We start from the raw sequence: 17,293 nt of genomic DNA, 5'->3' as shown, positions 1-17,293 counted from the left end.
GCTATGCAGACAACAGTTTTTGTAACTTGAATATATACCAAAAGCTTATATATAACATTTTGATTTTGAATAACTCTGGAACTATAACTCTGATGTGATTATGTATACTAAATGTATGTTCTGTTTTGATCAGGTAAAGGTTAGGATTAGGGTTAGGGTGAAGGTGAGGGTTAGGGTTGTAAAATATACTTTAACAGTTTCAGTTTCATATATATTCTTACTTGGTGAAAAAAAGATATATTTTGGATTCGTCTGACCATAAAATTTAGTTGAAGAAATCATCAGGCTTCTTCAAGTATTCAATCAAAAACTCCAATCCCTTTCTTTTGTGTATTGTTTTTAACAAAGGTTTGCATCTTGGTTTTCGCAGATGGACATTCATCGTGTTAAGGTATCGTTGAATTGTTCGATCATGAATTTCTTGATCACCTTCTCTCAATTCTTGTGTCAAATTTTTTGCTCAAACAATTCTTCTTCCAGATTTTTCAAAAATCTTTCTTGGTCTTCCACACCTGGAACTAGTTGCAGTAGTTCCTGTTTGCCTGTGTTTGTCAGTAATAGCCCACACAATGCTTTTCGGTAAACTGAGTCTTTCTGCTATTTTTCTGGTGGTTAATCCTTTTTTGTTTAGTTGTATCACTGCCATTTTGAGATGGTGGATGTACTCTTTATTTTTAACCATTTTTGTTGCTTTTTTGAATCACAAATTTCCAATTTATTTTGTATTTATTATGTATTTATTTATTCTATATGGTTTTAAATGATTATCATTGTCAATAATTAGCAACAAATGGGTTTCATACGAAATATGTTGATTGCCCAAATACTTTTGTCAATATATGAAATTCGTTTTTGCATGTTATTTTTCATGTTTTGCATGTTATGTAATAATTTGTTGTTTTCTTATAAAGTGGAATCTCTACTTTAATGTATATCTTTCAATTGAACAATAAGGAATGATAGAAATCACATTCCTTGTGATTTTTCTCCTTTTTTTAATGGCCCAAATACTTTTGTCTGTGCCTGTATATGCTTTAATCCTAGACCTGTATTATGATTTGAACCCCACTTGCAGGTCAGTTACTGTCTTGCATGGTCCTAGTGGCAGCAGTCTCACAGATTAGAAAACATGTGCTTTATCACACTCATTATAAAGGCACACAAGTTATTATTATTATTATTATTAGTTTATTTAGCAGACGCCTTTATCCAAGGCGACTTACAGAGACTAGGGTGTGTGAACTATGCATCAGCTGCAGAGTCACTTACAAATACGTCTCACCCAAAAGACGGAGCCTAAGGAGGTTAAGTGACTTGCTCAGGGTCACACAATGAGTCAGTGACTGAGGTTGGATTTGAACCGGGGACCTCCTGGTTATAAGCCCTTTTCTTTAACCACTGTACCACACAGCCTCCTAAGTACTGCAAGGAGATAGATCCACCTGGCTCTGCCACCCAGGAGTTCTACACACAAACAAGAGAAATACGAATATCCCAAATGCTGCTTCTCACTCTGCACAACTGAGAAATAATACAATTTTAAACCTTGAACAATGAACCTTAAATTCAATTGATAATTAGTCATTATAAGTCACAATTAAAAACTGTAGCTATTAATAGTGAAAATATATAATATATTTGTAGGTCTAATTATTGTAGGATTTGCCCCATGTGGCAGTTTCCATTGTTTTAATTAAACAAAGTGATAGTGTTAGCCGATCAGCAGTTAGCTGCCACAGCCTCTAAGCTAAAGTGACTGAAGAAGCAGGCAGGGGCTGGCTATCATAGATTGAAATGCAGATTAGGTTAGCTTGTCTTAATACAATTAAATAGGGTCACATCTTTACTCAATATGTCTCCTTTCTACCTATGAAGATGGTCACTGTTGTGATCAAAAGAGAGGCCTGTGGAATTTACTTTAAAAAAATGAATTATGTTTTAAAAATAAATGCTCTTCCATAATCTATTATCTCTTTACAGTTGTGTGATACTAGTGGGAGGTGTGTGTGGTGGAGTTAAGCCACTCTGAGTATAGATCTCTGCAGATCTGTAGCATGACACTATGCTGTGCAGGGTTAATGTATGGCCAAACATGCTGAACAGTGTACTCAAGTGTATGTGATACTAGGGGAGGTGTGTGTGGTGCAGTTAAGTGCTACCTCTCCAGCTCCAGGTAAAATAGGGTGCAACGTGTTTGTAACTTAGATGGGCTTCCTATTCAGTATTAACAGTATTATTGAATACATGATAACAACATTATTTTTTATTTTCAGTATCAATTTAAGCAATGAGAACATTCTAAGTATTTTTTTTTCCTTTCAAGTTGCAACCACAAGTTTCTCAATTTCCATGGGTTTTGCAGAATTGCCATTACAGGCACTTTTAACAGAACAGAGAGAGCTGTCAGATTATTCATTCACTTGCTGTACGTGGTTAGAATTGTGTTTAAATGTTGGGGAGTGTTTTGCGTGACTTGGCTGGGTGCTGGATAACATGACTATTAAAGGATTAGGGTATGGGTTAATCCTGACCTTAACCATCTCCTGCTCTTTTGAAAATCTGAAATGCAGGGTTTTGATTGACACCCTGTTGTGAGCAGGGAGTTCAGAAACGTTTATTCCATTATTTTGTAATTTACCCGGCTGTGCACTGTACTTCATTGGAAACCAGGCATCGTCTGCTTTCCGGTTTCTTTACATTCCCTGCAGGCAGATTCAGATCCCTTCCCATTCTGTCCCATTCTGTCACTGCAATATAAACAGACATGAACCTGCTACAGCCTGCAGCAAACATAGATTAAATAATAAGACATCAGTACGTTCTGCTGCAGCTCAGCATTGTAATCAACATGAAAATAAGGACATTTCTTAATAATGATTGAAAAAACTTAAAAATAATTTATTTATTTTATTAATTATATATATATATATATATATATATATATATATATATATATATATATATATATATATATATATACTGTGTGTGTATATATATATATATATATATATATATATATATATATATATAATGAAAACACCCAGAGAGCTACTTTTTCCAACTTTCTGAAATACATACAAAAATATGTCATCAATACAGGACAAAACCCCTTTAATTGGTGTGAATATACAATTGAACTTTCTTTTATTTATTATTGAACATGCGTAGTGAAGTGAACAAATCTAGCCTATAAGCCTTCATAACATAACTAAAGCAAGCAAGGAAGTAACAGGTTGAGAGCAGTGGAGGGGAGCATAGGTTCACATACTGTATAGCTCTGCATTGTAGTCAACCTGAAATGTAATAGTGAATGTTTAGAGCTCTTTTTCTTTTTACTGGTGTGTACACTTCCTACCCTCGGGTGCTTTGCTTGGGCTGGTGTGTCAGGTTGTAATTACCTGGTAAGTAAGTGAGTAAGTGAGTAAGGGTATCGCCTCCCCTTCTATATACACTACATATCCCAGCCAGAGGCAAGTGATCTTCCTAATGGTGCTCAGGGGAGGGGAAACACTACAGCATTAGGTAGACAATCCCTCAGGCTTTGTTGGGTAAACACGATGGAATTGATAACTGCTTTTGAAAACAATGTTCAACAGCACAGGCCGCCCTGGACCAAGTCATTGTATGCAAATCTAAGAAAGCATTTCACCTTCCTTCAAACTCCCACATAAGACAGATTCAGAGTCATCCTTCTAACCCAGTATGCCTCCTCAGGTACCACGTAGCTCCTAGAAACTCACAGAACAACGTAAACTTTGTTTCTGGTTGCTTTTCTTAATGATGGCTGGTAATGAAGTGAACCAAGAGTATCCTACTATGACTTGATTGAAATAACGGTGGATGCAGCTACTGTACAGTGCAGAGTTAGGAACAGGTAGTGTTATGCTTTGATGAAGGAGACTTCATATTATATTAAAGTATTAACATGCTTTGTTAGTATCATAACAATATATTATAATATAATATATCCCTAAAGTCATAGTTCAAGCTGTCTCATACTCTATGCTAAACACTTCATGCACCACTTTTGCAAAAATAATGCTGTTTCATCTGAAGGGAGGGATCCAGGTTAGACTGTGTCTCCTGAAAGGAGGGATGCAGGTTAGACTGTGTCTCGTGAAGGGAGGAATCCAGGTTAGACTGTGTCTCTTGAAGGGAGGGATCCAGGTTAGACTGTGTCTCTTGAAGGGAGGGATCCAGGTTAAACTGTGTCTCTTGAAGGGAGGGATCCAGGTTAGACTGTGTCTCGTGAAGGGAGGGATCCAGGTTATACTGTGTCTCCTGAAGGGAGGGATCCAGGTTAGACTGTGTCTCCTGAAGGGAGGGATCCAGGTTAGACTGTGTCTCATGAAGGGAGGGATCCAGGTTAGATTGTGTCTCCTGAAGGAAGGGATCCAGGTTAGACTGTGTCTCCTGAAGGGAGGGATCCAGGTTAGACTGTGTCTCCTGAAGGGAGGGATCCAGGTTAGACTGTGTCTCCTGAAGGGAGGGATCCAGGTTAGACTGTGTCTTCTGAAGGGAGGGATCCAGGTTAGACTGTGTCTCATGAAGGGAGGGATCCAGGTTAGATTGTGTCTCCTGAAGGGAGGGATCCAGGTTAGACTGTGTCTCATGAAGGGAGGGATCCAGGTTAGATTGTGTCTCCTGAAGGGAGGGATCCAGGTTAGACTGTGTCTCATGAAGGGAGGGATCCAGGTTAGATTGTGTCTCCTGAAGGGAGGGATCCAGGTTAGTAGCAAATAGTAAATAAAAATATAGTGAGTCAATGAAAAGTCCCCACAAATATGGGAATACAAACATAGTGTTGTTTGTGTGTGTGTGTTTGGTAGACAGCGTTGGCCAGTCTCTGCAGTGTGAACGGCTTAAACAGGCACATGAAACAATGTGCAGGGTCACACTTACTGTTTCATTAGTAGCTGTGTACCATAGGCAGCTTTGTATACTCAGCTGTAGTGGCAGGTAGAGAGCTCAAGCCAAGACATGATTATTGTGAGTGCTCAAAAAAAAATGTCTTGCTTCCTTGAGCAAAATTGGAGACCAAATGCAATCCACATGCTAAATGTCTGCTGAAGAATGCGGGCTTTGTGTTCGGTTTAGCAATGAAGTGACAAGGCTTTATTTGCTATTTTCAAAGGCTAAAGAAAAACAAAAAAAAACATAATGTTCTCTTCATTTTCAAACATTAAACATAAATCATTGCCTAACGAACACAGCAACCTGCTCAGTCTCCACAGTCTAATTGCATATGATTTAGGTTTCTAAAGCAGAATGCACTGGTTAAATTATCCAGGAATGAAGGCTGTGTGGATTGCTTCACATAAGAAAACTATTGCATTCACTGTAACCATGTGCAGATTTGTATAGTAGTTTACTGCGAATAAAAAGATATGCATATCAGTATTGTCAGTTAATGTCCTTCAATCAGAAAACATAAGAATATTGTTATTTAAGTGAAGTGTTTCAAGCAGTTTTCAGAACACTAATATACTACCTGTTCCCAGTCTTGATGCTGGTGTTTTTTTATTGTTGTGTTGCTGTTCATTTTATGAAAAAAAATGAAAAGAAAAGATATGGTAACCATAGCAATGTATAATTCATCATTGGGAGCTATTCATTTAGTTCTTATCATTAGATATGTATATGATAACCCAATACAATATCTGTCAGAGAATGTATTTATTAACCATATAAGTAGAGCTGTTGTCATTAAATGTGATAAATGTCCTATTGTCAAAAGTTGAAACTTATTTTCTTTGTTGATGTTTATCCTAGTCAAACTCCACAGAAAGGTAGTATTTAATGACTTGTATAACTTGTTCTTATTTTGATTCGTAAGGTCAAACGTACCATGGGAACCAAATTAATAGCAGCCCTCTGGAAATGAATGATTAAACTATGAATTGCTAAACATTGTGATGCTAGTCAGTTTATTATACCCTCAACGGAACACAAGAGAAAATTTACAGTAAGTTGAAATGAGTAGAGCTTTACATAGTTATAGCGAGCGCTATCAGGCAAATTAAAAACTCACAGCAGGTTCACAATACACATTGCACATTACAAACTGGTCTTGTTCAAAGGCATCACTGGGCTACGATGTGGTTGGCATAATGATCACTGTGAGACTTGATGCTTTCCCCTTAATGCCCTGAGGCATGGGAACAGGGCACTGGCCCTTGTTGTCAGATCAGGAGAATAAGCTGGGTGGGGTAGCAGAACCGCAAGTTGTGGATTGTTGCCATGGATTCCAGAAGCCCGTGGGCTCTTAGAATTGGCCGTGTAGAGCAACTCCTGGCTGGATCTTGACACGGAACACAAATTTGGCAAATATGAGTGGTGTGTTGAGTATATTATGCACTATATGACCATTCCCAGAATTCCAGGAGCAATTCTACTGAAGGATATATGTTTAAAGAACGGGAGTAGGCTTGCTTCAGTGGAAGATTGACATGCAAGCACAATACTTTAGGTGGAGATATGTGCTTATTATTCTATTTCAGGATTCCTTTTTTATATGTGGTCCCTTGCTTTTTAACAGAGAGCCAGAGAGGTAAATAACTTAGCAGCAATTAGTGTGTTCCTATTAAAGGGACAATATTAATGTCTGCTCTTTGGATAGTTGTGAAAGACTTTGTTATGCCGAGCATAATTGCTTTTTGTCTCTTTCAATTGAGATATGTGATAGCAATTGTAAACGCACTCACCCACTCGGGTTCGTTGCCCCTTTAAGAATGCGACCCAGAGACGAGAAATGGATTTTTTCCAGCGCTCACGCGCTATATTTTTAATAAACACAAAATTAAATAAAATACAAAAACAAACACCTAGCTCTTTCTGAGCACTAACTACACACGCAGGAACCTAACTATCACAGGACGGCTAAACCGTTTCCCTGTTCCACACACTTAACCATACAGGTTTGCACCGTACCTTCTCTCTCGGGACTGCTAGGAAACAGAGCACTCCTTTCTGCCTCCTTCTCTTTAGCAGCCTCGAGCAGACTGCCTGTTCTCCTTTTAAACCCCCGCACCTGGGCTTAATTTCCAATAACGCCCAGGTGCGGATGACAATTAACAATAAAACAATTAAACCATTAAACAATTAAATCAACACAAATCAAAACAGAACACAAATCAAAACAGTGCATTTCTCTAGCAGGGAGGTTTTAACCCCCTCCCTGCTGTTTCTCATACCCCGCTATGTTACATATCCCCCCCCTTGTCTTTACAAGACACAGGCCACGAGACGGCCACCTCCTCCCCTAAAACATAACCACCCACCCTCAAGTCCACAAATGTCCTTTCTTGCCCTTTTCCACGGGCAGACTTGAGGGTGGATCGGTCCACGTCCCGGCTCAGCCAGGTAGGGACCTCGCACCGGCGACAAGGGGACCCAACGGCTCAACAGGGGCGACCGGAGCGTAGACCGTGGCACTGGAGGATGCAGCAGTGGGCAGAGATCTTCCCCTGGGAACCGGCGCAGTGACGTCCGATCACCCAGGGGAAACGAAGCAGCGAACAGGGGGAGCAAAAGCGACGTCTGGCAGCAGCCCAGCGACGTCTGGGTGCTCGGGAAGAGCGGAGCAGGGGACCAGGGGAAAAGCTGTGGCCAGTGCTGCACACTCCTGGGCTCAAGGTCCAGCGCAGGAAGGTCCGGGAAGACCGGCCGGGTGTCCTGGAGCAAAGGGTGAGGGACTGGACGCAGCGGTGCCGGACTGGACCGTAGGGGTGGTGGTCGGGGCTGTGGTGGAGGTAAACTTTTCACCTCCCCCCTGGGCTCCGGAAGCGGCGGCTCCTCCCCTCTGGGCTCCGGAAGCGGCGGCTCCTCCCCTCTGGGCTCCGGCGGCTCCTCCCCTCTGGGCTCCGGAAGCGGCGGCTCCTCCCCTCTGGGCTCCGGAAGCGGCGGCTCCTCCCCTCTGGGCTCCGGAAGCGGCGGCTCCTCCCCTCTGGGCTCCGGAAGCGGCGGCTCCTCCCCTCTGGGCTCTGGCAGCGGCGGCTCCTCCTCTCTGGGTTCTGGCAGCGGCGGCTCCTCCTCTCTGGGTTCTGGCAGCGGCGGCTCCTCCCCCTCTGGCTCGGGAGGCTGCGGAGCTCCGCTGGCCTGCTCCCATTCCAGGATTAACCGCTCCAATTCTGTTGGCTCCCTCCTTTTTACTGGAGCCAACCCCATCTCTCTCTCCCATCTCTCATTTCGCTCTCTTTGAGCGGCTGTATTTCTATTGATCTTCTCGATCAGTTCCCATAAATCCATATTTCTCTGGGTCGTAGGGGCGCCCACACTCTCTGCCACCATATGTAAAAGACTCACCCTCACTCGGGTTCGTTGCCCCTTTAAGAATGCGACCCAGAGACGAGAAATGGATTTTTTCCAGCGCTCACGCGCTATATTTTTAATAAACACAAAATTAAATAAAATACAAAAACAAACACCTAGCTCTTTCTGAGCACTAACTACACACGCAGGAACCTAACTATCACAGGACGGCTAAACCGTTTCCCTGTTCCACACACTTAACCATACAGGTTTGCACCGTACCTTCTCTCTCGGGACTGCTAGGAAACAGAGCACTCCTTTCTGCCTCCTTCTCTTTAGCAGCCTCGAGCAGACTGCCTGTTCTCCTTTTAAACCCCCGCACCTGGGCTTAATTTCCAATAACGCCCAGGTGCGGATGACAATTAACAATAAAACAATTAAACCATTAAACAATTAAATCAACACAAATCAAAACAGAACACAAATCAAAACAGTGCATTTCTCTAGCAGGGAGGTTTTAACCCCCTCCCTGCTGTTTCTCATACCCCGCTATGTTACACAATGTATGTTCTTGTGTGACTCCACTTAAGGATGTCAGAAAATCTTTAATGCCTATAAGCAATGAATTGTTGGAAACAAATCTCCTGTGTTTCTGCGTGGCAAACGTTGACACTTAATGGTAGCCAATATCATTCTGGTATACAGCTATGGCCAAAAGTTTTGCATCAGATACAATTTTAGGATTGAGACATCATTTAAAAAAGAAACTATATGAACGTAATTTAGATATTTTATTTAATATCATGTAATCAAAGAAACTATAAAATAATTTTGCAAAAGTCTACCGGAAGCCATAATAGTAGTAGCTAGTATTTCATATTAGATTTCAAAATGTCATATTTTTCATTTTTTGTCAGTTTTTCGTTAAGTATACGGAAAACTACAAAGCGGTATGTAATTCTATATGTTAACGTAACATTATTCAACAGGTTTAATTTGAATTTATGAAGCAAAATGTGTTAGTTCTATAGGGTGATGCAAAACTTTTTGCCAGAGCTGTAAGCTGCAAAGTGTTGGTTCTCACTAGGAATGGATCCAGTGCTTCTTCCTAAGCCCACATTTCTATTATCATACAGAATTATGCAAGAAAAAATGGAAGCTTGCATAAACTTCAGTATGTGATATATTGTCTGTGTTACATGCAACTTTCATTTAAAGCACTATTCTTTGAACTATTGGCTATTTCCACTTACACTCATTTGATAGTACCTGAAACAAATATATATATATATATATATATATATATATATATATATATATACACAGACGTGCTCAAATTTGTTGGTACCCCTCCACAAAAAACGAAGAATGCACAATTTTCTCTGAAATAACTTGAAACTGACAAAAGTAATTGGCATCCACCATTGTTTATTCCATATTTTATAGAAATCAGACTTTGCTTTTGATTTTTTATTCAACATAATATTGTAAATAATAAAACAAATGAAAATGGCATGGACAAAAATGATGGGACCCCTAACCTAATATTCTGTTGCACAACCTTTAGAGGCAATCACTGCAATCAAACGTTTTTTGTAGCTCTCAATGAGATTTCTGCACCTGTTAACAGGTAGTTTGGCTCACTCTTCCTGAGCAAACTGCTCCAGCTGTCTCAGGTTTGATGGGTGCCTTCTCCAGACTGCAAGTTTCAGCTCTTTCCATAGATGTTCGATAGGATTCAGATCAGGACTCATAGAAGGCCACTTCAGAATAGTCCAATGTTTTGTTCTTATCCATTCTTGGGTGCTTTTAGCTATGTGTTTTGGGTCATTATCCTGTTGGAGGACCCATGACCTGCGACTGAGACAGAGCTTTCTGACACTGGGCAGTACGTTTCGCTCCAGAATGCCTTGATAGTCTTGAGATTTCATTGTGCCCTGCACAGATTCAAGGCACCCTGTGCCAGGCGCAGCAAAGCAGCCCCAAAACATAACCGAGCCTCCTCCATGTTTCACTGTAGGTATGGTGTTCTTTCTTTGAAAGCTTCATTTTTTTGTCTGTGAACATAGAGCTGATGTGACTTGCCAAAAAGCTCCAGTTTTGACTCATCTGTCCAAAGGACATTCTCCCAGAAGGATTGTGGCTTGTCAATATGCATTTTAGCAAATTCCAGTCTGGCTTTTTTATGTTTTTCTTTCAAAACTGGAGTCCTCCTGGGTCTTCTTCCATGGAGCCCACTTTCGCTCAAAAAGCGACGGATGGCGCGATCAGAAACTGACATACCTTCACCTTGGAGTTCAGCTTGTATCTCTTTGGCAGTTATCCTTGGTTCTTTTTCTACCATTCGCACTATCCTTCTGTTCACTCTGGGGTCGATTTTCCTCTTGTGGCCGCGCCCAGGGAGGTTGGCTACAGTTCCATGGACCTTAAACTTCTTAATAATATTTGCAACTGTTGTCACAGGAACATCAAGCTGCTTGGAGATGGTCTTGTAGCCTTTACCTTTACCATGCTTGTCTATTATTTTCTTTCTGATCTCCTCAGACAACTCTCTCCTTTGCTTTCTCTGGTCCATGTTCAGTGTGGTGCACACAATGATACCAAACAGCACAGTGACTACTTTTCTCCATTTAAATAGGCTGAATGACTGATTACAAGATTGGAGACATGTGTGATACTAATTAAAGAAACTAATTAGTTTGAAATATCACTATAATCAAATTATTTATTATCTTTTCTAAGGGGTACCAACAAATGTGTCCAGGTCATTTTAGTATATCTTTGTAGAATAAGCAATAATTCATCTCTTTTCACAGCTTCTTTGCTTTATTCTATGACATACCAAAGGCATGCAAGTATACATGATAAAATAGCTTTTAATTTCATCACTTTTCAGGAGGAATAAAGCATTATTTCAATGAGCTGTAAGGGTACCAACAAATTTGAGCATGTCTGTATATACACAGTATATTGCATAATGTGCAATAGTCTTTCTATTATAAATGTAAACTAAAGTAATTTATTATAATAGAGATTTTAAAAAATAAGTATGAATTAAATCTGGTATTTATTAACCTTGACCACACAGGTAATTATACCCTGTGTGTATGTGTGCATCCTAATCAGGACTATATAACGACTGTAATAAGACTTGGGTATGTTCTGGATATATTAAAGATGCATGCAGGTCATATTTGCATCCTGCAGTCAGTTACATCTCTTCTTTATTCATCACACTTTCAACAGAAATTGTTGTTTCAATGAAAGTTGATGTATGTTTTCATTAAAAAGAGTCACGTCAAATTTGAGGAAAAGGGCAGATGAAAAAGTGGTCACAAAAACAAAAATTATTATTAACCCCAGGGCACCATGTTCTGATTGCATTAATGATATCTGTCAATTTATAATGTAACTTATTTAAATGCCAAATGAAAGGCCAGCCGGAATCAAAAATAATAATAGGCACACCAGATAAGTGGAGTAATGAAATAAACACAGGCAGAGCAGAAGAGAGATAAGAGTCTGCATTATATATTCATTTATTTATTTATTTTTATCCTGTAGCTAAAATATATACAGATCCTTCAGGTAATGTAAAACTTAAGAGAGTTTCCCTAAAAAGTGTATAGTACTTCAAATACTGCATCATCACAGCAGACACACACGCACACGCACACGCACGCACGCACACACACACAAACACACACACCTCGGTGGTGATGTCAGTCATTTTATTATGAGTATGAGTTATCTTTTTTGCAATATCATGTACAACAAGGCATTACTTTTTAAATTTTTTTATTTTTTTTTTAACTGCTACAGAGTGCGCTGTGAAGTAAATACAGGAGAGAGCTTTGTGAATTGCAACGCTATTCTTTGCATCCTGTGGGATGTGTGTGTCAAATGCAACGTGTGACAACCAGAGCAGGGTGATTGTTTTACATAATTTACAGTAATCACAATGAATATTTTATGTACTATTCCTGTATAAAGCAGAAAACAATATCGGGCGAAATCTCATTCCTGCTTGGTGTATAATTCATGTTGTTTCTCTGTACTTATTATTTGTAATTTGGGTTCTTCAATGGGAACACGTGTCATGATATTAAAGGCACGACACTCTAGGAATGCCATGGCTTGCAAAATGAATGATTAGATTAGCTAATCATTTTGCTTCCCCAGGCCTGGGTTGGACTCTAACAAGTGAGTCTGCTGGTCTCATACTCAGGCCCAGTGAAAACCAGTCCATATAACAAAACAGCCTCACAATTAGGCACAACAGACTGTGCTCCAGGGATAACCACAGTACAGGGCAGAGCTGTAAGGGAGGCTGCCACAGCCAGCGTCATTGCCCCTTTCACAAGCTCTAGAACAGTGCATTAAAAGATCATAAAAGGGAGTAGAAATGTGAAAATGTGTTCTAGATACAGCTTGCTGTTTCTGTGCATTTGTTTTGTGCAATAAATATATTTAAATTGCATTCAGTAATGAAGGGGTCTCATCTTTATCAATACAACAATAATGCTGATTAATGAAAAGCAGTGTGTTCTATGAGAGATCACTCTGATGTTAGCAGGCATGTTGCTCCTTCTTTTGACAAGAATGGCAAAGCAAGCTCCTGAGCACTTACAATAGGATGTTAAGAGCTGATGTCACTTTACTTGTGACAGGCCACAAGTGAGAGGTCACTAATCTCTGTGTAATAATCACAGCTGAAGAAGGAAGAAGTATTTCTCCTGAAGAACAGGATCAGCGCTGTGCTGTCTGAACATTTTCTGAATGTCTCTCAACCTGTCTGTGGAGTCAACAGGCTTTAGAAATTACCACCAGGCTTTTTTTTTGGTTCAGATTTTGTTTCCATTTATTTGAACTTTTGCTCTCCTGAGTTGAACAAGAAAGACAACAGGAGAGGTTTTTTTCCAATCAGAGCTGAGACATACTTTCACAGTCAGCATGTCATTCAAACACCTTTTTTAATTTTGGGGTTTTGATACTTGTCTGTATGTTAGATACTGTGAAACACAATAAGGATATCCCTTGAAGGAAGCTGTTGAAAGTGTCATCAGTCTTTGGCTGGGAGATATTTACAGGGATGGATTCATGGATTGGTATGGCTCGTTTTATTTAAAATAATTATATTCTTGATTTGCCTTGGGCGAGTAGTTAACAGATAAATTATATATATGTATATATTTCTTAACTACATGGCAGTGACATCATTTGCATCAGTTGTATATCGGTGCATGAAAGAAGTACGCAATCTATGGTTAATTCTTGCTTTTATTATTTTTATTTTTTTTCTACACAATATACAGTATATATATTTTTAATAAATGTGGTTTCAATTTTGCATTCTTAAAAGAGCTTAGCAAATAAGCCCTGGATCTTTTGTGTTCCCTGTTTGCTTGTGTTTGTTTCTGTGTCATTTGCACGATCTTGGTGTTTATCATTTTAAAAGAAGTGGATTTACACATACACCTACAGTGTACGTGTAAATCGATAGGACTCAATCCTATAGTGTTAAACAAATCATTGTTAAATATTTACTTTTCGCCTATAATCCCTTAGATAAATGTTTACAGGAGAGTATATTCTTACGGTGTGCCTTTTCCTGTCCCTTGTGCTCATTGTTCTGCAAGAATTATCTGGTGAAATTTAAAACAATGTATTTCAATCTGCCTGTAAATGGGCCAATACTACAGGTAGGACCCTTTTCTGCTTTGTGTTCCATGTTTAAACTTGTGCTGTGACCATCGGCATGGCCTGTATGCAGATGTGTGCACATGCTTAACAAGAGCAAAGAAGTGATATAACTGGGATCAGGCTACTTGATGTGTGAATTAAGCAACTGCATTTTCTGAGGTGCGGTACATTATCTTTATATCAGTTTTTAAACAGTTACAAAAAATACATGATTACTGTGTGCAACTGTGTATAGCTAACACAGAATACAACTCTAAAACCATTGTTATCTGTATCACAGTGTATAGCTGACACAGAATACAATTCTAAAACCATCATTATCTGTATCAGTGTATAGCTAACACAATACAATTCTCATAACCATCGTTATCTGTATCTCAGTTTATATTTGTCATTTGGTACACACTTTGGTATCAAACTGCTGAAACGATAGCAGTAACAGAATTCAAATTGAATCCCAGAGTTTTTCAATATTAAATGTTGCCATATTTCAACTAAAATTCTGTCCTGATTCTTTCCACCTGGGATTACCAGCGAATCCTGATGCCACATTCATGACTGCAATGTTTTCATAATATTTCAAGATCTGCACTGGCCTGAAACACAGCTCGATCTGTCAGTGTTGTGTGTAAATGCAACTGAACCGTCAAAGATAACAGATGTTCCTTGCTGTAAATATTTGACCCCCAGGGCCCTTTCAAATGATATTACATTTATTAAAAGTAGACAGGATATTTAACAACCAGTAATAATCATACTTTGAATAAGTGAATATCCATTTACAATAAATGTTTAATGAGGCGTACTTGGTAAAAGTGCTGCATTATAAAGCAAGGTATTTCAAACAAGGATTTCATGCAATGTGTTTTATTACTAAATATTTAAAATGACACATTTTGCATTAGGTTTGTGTTGCTTTTATTTTCACAGAATTCAGCTCTGATGTGGGATGGGAAATGTGAAGCAATACATTCTCTGTATATTCTTTTTGCACCTTTAGCTTGAACAGCTACATGCAGACATGCTCCCAGCAGACATCATACTTCTGCACTCAGGCAGCTAAAATATATTCATGACTTGAAATAGTATCCCTCTATTATCATGAAAAACCCTGAATGTTTTATACAAGTGTGTAACTAATACTATGGGAAATATTGTGAAATAAAAGAGCCCAGGTATCTTACCAGGCATACACATGAACTGCTGCTCGTCACTGACACATGAACAGATGATCCGGTTTTATCTCTCACCCTGCTCATGAGGGGGGGGGGGGGGGCTTTTATTCTCATCAGGATGCTGACCTGTGTCACTGCCATGCATAGACAAACGGGTCCCTATTTGCAGCTTGTGTGTGTCTATATTTACACCATTGTCACGCAGTGCATTAAAGGCAGCCTACTGCCTCACTCTGTATTTACACCATTGTCCTGCAGTGCTTTAAATGCAGCCTACTGCCTCACCAACCACGCACTGACAGGCATTTGTTTTCCCCCAAATAAAGATTTTCATGCAGCGACCAAGGCCAAAAACACGCATGCCATGGAAATCCGTCAGGGTCCAAATGAGACTCAGTTATTCCGAGATGTTGTTTCGAATACAGTTATGATTTGCCAGGACCACCTTGTTAATGTATATCTCAAGGGTCTATCCTGATTAAATAAATACATCTGAAGCATCTTTATATATCTTAGTGTTGTACTGCACCTCATTACAAGGTACAACTATGAAATACAATGCAGTCAAATATTAAAACTAGTAGTTTGGATAGATTGATTTCATTGTGTGTTTGTTTTTTCAGGGCTTGGTAACTAAGGTTTGGTAAATCTCTAAAATGATTTCGTGTAGAATTACCTAAGCAACATACCTTAGCAGGTAAAAACAGAACACTCGTCTGAGTTGCAATCCAAAAGAAAAGCTCATTATTCATCTTCATAGTTATAGTTCATTTACTCAAAATCCACTTGCCAAGTTTTACAAATATCCCTCCCCTAAGACACTATTCAAGACAAATTCTCAAATATCCCTCCCCTAAGACACTATTCAAGACAAATTCAAGAGTTTTACTATTACATTTACTATCAAAGCCAAGATCATGTAGGTTGTTTTAGCTAACACAAAAGTACTTACAGATGCGTCATCCTAAATACTTCTCTTGATTTGCTTAATAATACATTAATCACATTTGATTCAGCTAGGTAAATACTGTTTAATCTTTTCATCAAATAGTCTCCATTAGTTATATAATTCCTTGTTTTCTCATAGCATTGACTGAATGGTACTGCCAGGTAATGTTGTAAAACGGCTTGATTATTTCTTTCAGATCGGTCTTCCATAAAGCAGGGATTGTTATAATGGAGCGAAGCAGTAAAGAAACAGATTGAGCAAATTATATACAGCAGTGTGCACATGTATTAGACACCTTAAGATGTGTCCTTTATATCCTTTATATACCTGCCTGCATGAAAACCGCAGGGTGGGAGAATTTCAATTTTCAGTGAGTAATCAGTGATACAGAAACAATAGCACTTGTGTGTGAAAATGTTAGACCACTTTGTGCTTTTATTAGGAACCTTAAAAAACTTCTAAAAAGTCATGCATTTCACCATTTGTGGCTACCTGTTCCTTTTCTCTTGTTATTTTAAATGAATTGCATGTGTGGCCTATTAAAGTCATCAATTAAATTAGACAATCAGAACCAATGGGGTGTTCTAATACATTTGCACACTACTGTATAGCTATATATATAAACTGGAATATATATATATATATATATATATATATATATATATATATATATATATATATATATATATATATTTTCTAGTTCCAGTGTTGTATGATTTTACAAACCAATTAAAGCAGGATGTATAAAAAGGCCACTGATAAAGGAGTCAATTTAAACAGTATTTTTGAATTAGTGATTCAGGGCATCTTAAATTTAATTTACATACATCTCCAGGTGTAATTAAGGACAAGAAGCATAACTATAACAAGCCATTAAAGGGCCAATAAAGCAGGCCTCGTAATAATTACATTTATGTTGCAATGAATTTCATTTCATGGTGAGAGGTTACCATGGCATTTAAATGAAGTGGAAAAGTCTGCACTATTTTAATCATAAAGTGTCTTTCAGGAGCTAATTGTAGCCTGAAGAAATGATTCTGCAATTCATTGTTTACCATCATTGTCATCTTATACATTGCTATTAAACTGAAGCCAGGAAACTGATTGTAAGATAACTTCATACACAGTGTAGTCGTATTTCGTTTTAATGGATTTCACAAGGATGGTCAAAAAGGTTTTAGTGTTTTTTTCAGGAACATGTGCTGTTTAAAAACGT

This window comes from Acipenser ruthenus, chromosome 1 (genome assembly GCF_902713425.1).
Source record: "Acipenser ruthenus chromosome 1, fAciRut3.2 maternal haplotype, whole genome shotgun sequence".
Taxonomy (NCBI): Eukaryota; Metazoa; Chordata; class Actinopteri; order Acipenseriformes; family Acipenseridae; genus Acipenser; species Acipenser ruthenus.
The sequence above is the reverse complement of the archived record's forward strand: the minus strand, read 5'-3'. Positions refer to the sequence as shown.